At 31.2% G+C, this 4,364-nt stretch overlaps 1 long non-coding RNA gene across 1 annotated transcript; it reads left to right on the forward strand.

Annotated features, from left to right (window-relative positions):
* The first annotated feature begins 1,051 nt into the window (after positions 1-1,051).
* Positions 1,052-3,632, forward strand: LOC127082879 (uncharacterized). The gene is made up of 2 exons (XR_007788246.1): positions 1,052-1,226; positions 2,849-3,632. It is a non-coding gene; the product is annotated as an uncharacterized LOC127082879 (long non-coding RNA).
* The last annotated feature ends 732 nt before the right edge of the window (positions 3,633-4,364 follow it).

Genomic DNA, 4,364 nt, shown 5'->3' on the forward strand with positions numbered 1-4,364 from the left:
TACTGCGGATTAGAAGCAAGCTTCTAACAAATTATAATTTTTTTTATATAAATGTATAAAAATAGAATTGTGTTTTCCTATGATTAACACAACAATTTTAAAAGTTCTATGAGTACTTTGATGTTGCACAACACTACTCACTAGTCATGACTAAATTGATTAATGTTTTCATATTTCAATATCGCAAAATTTGGAGAGGAAGTAAATGTTGTTGTACTCGTTCCGTTTATAATAATATTGTTATAAAACAATACATGTTTATTAAATTAACTTTATTAATATATTAAAATTAACTTTATTAATATATTAGAATTAGTATATAAAATAATAATTAAAAATGATGTTTTAAAAATTGGAACAAACCGGATCTGATTGTTGAATTGAGTTTGGTCGGTCAAAATTGGTAAAAGTCGACGAATCGACAGTTTTAGAAAATCTACAGTTAAATGCTTTCTTTTTTCTCACACAAAACTATGTCGTTTTGATTATTAAAAAAATCAAAATTAAAATATAAATAAACTTTGTTTTTTCTTTACACAATTTTTTCAAAACTTATTTAAAACAACTTTTCCTTCTTAGAAATAAATTTATTAAATCTTGTAGTTATTTTGTTACTCGGCTTATGTTGCAATTAAATTTTGTTGAAAATTTATTTGAATTTGTATTTTGTAATATTTTGTTGTGTGTGATGACTATGTGTTAGCATGTGATTTTAGACTCAAAAGAGTAGTATTCCGTATTCCTTTAAATGCTCAATTGGTTGTCAATTAGTTGCCAATAATCCATTTTTAATAAGTACAAGAATGAGCGGTTTGGTAACGTGAATGATTGATCTAGTAGTAAGAAATATCATAAAATGATATTTCTTTTCCAATTTTTTCGAACCACACATTATAAAATATATATATATATATATATATATATATATATATATATATATATATATATATATATATATATATATATATATATATATATATATATATATATATATATATATATATATATATATATATATATATATATATATGGTGGAAAGAAAATAAGAAAAAATGGATAAGAAGCAAAGAAAAGAAAAGTGGGGAAAGAAGAAAAACGTGGAAGAGAAAATAAGAGAAAAGGAGAGAAAAGAAGAAGAGAAAGAGGAAGAGGAAAGCTCGGAGAAAGAAGAAGAAACTCATGAAAGATCATCATCATCTCCAATATTTCATCTTCATCTCATCAAGGTGAGTTCCTAGTTATATTAGTCTTATGTGGGAGAAATTTATGTGTGGGAAATTAGAGTTTTGTGTTATTGTTGTTGTTTGATCATGACATGATGAAATTGTTGTTGTTCTCACTTCTATGTAATATTCCTTAACCTCTATATATTGCTTGATGTTGTTTTGGTGTGTCTGAGGTTGTGTTGATGTTATTAGAATATATGGAGAAACTATGTTATTGTTGTTATTGTTGTGTCATACCATGGTATTTGGTGTTGTTGTATCCAATATGATGACGCATGTTGGTTGTGATGGTGTTTTTCTTCATCCAAACATGTCATGTTAGTGTCCTAATACTGTCACGTTTGCCAGAAGTTCGCTAAGCAAAAAGGGGAATTCTACTACTGACTTGGTTCGCTAGGAGTTCGCTCAGCGAAGTGTGTTCTCTAAAAGTCCACTAAGCGAACTTCACAGCATTGAGAAAATGCTTTGGTTCTCATTTTCACCATAACTCGAGAACCGTAACTTCGATTAACGCATAGTCGAATACGTTGGAAAGCTTGTTTACAACTCTATCTAATGATGATGCTTAATTGCATGATTTATTTTGGTGAATGGATTATACTTATCTTTTCTTATGTGTGTTTATTAATGTTTGATGAGATATGATTAACCATGTTAAGAATTGTATTACAAATTGTTGGTTGTGTTGCTTGCTTGTATGTATAACATGATTAAAAGCCTATGATGACGAGTGAGGAAACACTGGGAGAGTAACTCGATTAATGACTTAGAAAGCTAACTTAGGTTGTGAAATGGCTTAAATGGTGATGCTTGGACACAAAGGCACCTCGGCGTGTATCGCAGAAAAGTAGTCGTTTGATTAACGAATCAATATGCATTATATGGAACATGTGGAATAATATATGTGAATGGATAGATATGATCACCTGGTATTTGATGGATAACTGTAACTCTGTTAAGCGTATTCCATGCAGTGGAAGTTTGGACTCCGTTGACAATATATATTGGATGATGAAATCTATATAGTGGAAGCTTGGTATCCATTGGCCATATCAGGTGGAAAGGTCTTGGTTCATTCCGTTTTAGTTGAGGTTTAGCATCCATTGACCATATCTGATGGCGAGTGTAAACCATGTAGTGGAGGTCTGGTGTCCATTTACCATATCTGATGGGGAGTATGTTCTACGCAGTGGATGCTTAAATCACACAGACAATATCTCATGGAGGATGAATCCATGCAATGGAAGTCCGATATCTATTGACAATATCTAGTAGATAGTTAGTCCATGCAGTGGAGGTCTAGTTTTTCCATTGGTCATATCTGACGGATGATTGATTAGATCTTTGTGATTGGTTTGAGCTAATCACCTTTGTGTTACAGTTTTCTTTTCCCGAATTATGATTGGTTGAGTTATGAGAACTCAAGTGACATGTTTCCATACATTATGAATACCCCTTAGACACTTAAGTCTTAGTTATATTATGTGAGTGATAAACAAGTAATGAAAGATGAAGACTTGAGTTAGGAATCAATTAGAAACCCTGTAAAGTTGAGTGGACCCATATGATAGGGGAACTCACTGAGATTATTATCTCACCCTAATATTCTTGTTGCTTTTCAGGTATTATTTTGCAGGTTAAAGGTAAGAGGAGTTGCTTGTGGGTGTTCTAAAGTTTTATTTAATTGTGATCTTTCGTTGTGGATTGTATGAAATGAAGATATTGCACACAACTCTTAGCTTTTATTTAGGCAATATTCTATAACATGTGCCATATATGTTTCTTTTTAGTTTGGACATGTGTATATAATGATTCCGTTAAACACTTGTGTTGTATCAATACCAAAAATTAACACGTGTATGATATTATTCTAGATATATATTATACGGTTTGTTAAACAAAGTGGCACTATAACTCACTAAGCCTGGTTTGGAAGAATCTCAGGAACAAATCCAAAAGATTAGGATCACTTTATCTTCAAAACATATTCGATAGGAAAAAGGTGTGAGATAAATACACATGCTAGACATAAGTGACTGAAGCATAGTTCGAGACTAAGATTACAAGATTTGACTAAAAATTCTCAACGGAGGAAGTTGAAGGACTTGGGAGTGTTTCTCGACAGAAGTGGCAGTTTTGTAGCAGTTCAAAAACTGAAGGTGCACGGAAGCAATGCATAGGACGGAAGGCCACGTAGCATTGCATGAGTCGAGCGTTGAAGATTCGACCATTGTCGACAGTTACTAATATATATGTATATAAGTCGATTTAGTCTTTGTAACAAGGATTCACAATTTTCATCATTAGTCTCTATAGAGTTCAAACATCAAAGTTACAGAGATACTAAATTTATGAGAAAAATGTATGAATCTACGTTCCAACTCTTAACTTAAGCATTTTACTCGATTTTTTCTATGATTTGTTTCATTTTACTTTATTATTCAAGCAATTCTGCACTTTATTATTCAAGCAACTCCTTTGCACAATATGTTATAGGATTTTTTTTTCGAGTTTAATCATGTAAGTGAATTAAATCTTGTGATTGTTTACCAAAAACAACGGTAAACAAATTGACACTCCCAGTGGGACCCTTTTTATGCAAGGAAATTTAAAATTTTGCAAAAAAATTTGTGTGCTTTTACTATTTTTGTTCTTCATACATGCAATATTTTCAATGTCTGAGTGTTTATGTGTAACACCCCGAATAAAATAAGAGAATTATTTAAATTAAGTTAATAATATATTTATTAATTTAATTAAATAAATTGAATTATTGGATTATTATTATTATTATTATTTGGAATAATAATTAGTGGAAAATATATAAGTTGGAATAAGAGAAAAGGGTTTTCATTTTTGGTAAAGAGTTTTCACGTGAAACAGAGAAGCGGCTGAAAAGTGGAAAGTGGAGAAAGGGCAAAGAGGAAGAGCTAGAGAGCAAAGGTTGAAGAACGGAAAAGCTTGAAGCTTAGAGATTGCCGGATTATCTCAGGTAAGGGGGGTTTATCGTCGTTTACTGGGTATTATAGATTAACATGTCATGGGTAGTGATAAACCGTTGAAGTGACCCTAATTGGGATGTTGAATGCTGAAATATTGTGATGAATAAGTTGTATTAAAGTTGTAATTGAGTCCGTA

Source organism: Lathyrus oleraceus, chromosome 5 (genome assembly GCF_024323335.1).
Source record: "Lathyrus oleraceus cultivar Zhongwan6 chromosome 5, CAAS_Psat_ZW6_1.0, whole genome shotgun sequence".
In the NCBI taxonomy this organism is placed as follows: Eukaryota; Viridiplantae; Streptophyta; class Magnoliopsida; order Fabales; family Fabaceae; genus Lathyrus; species Lathyrus oleraceus.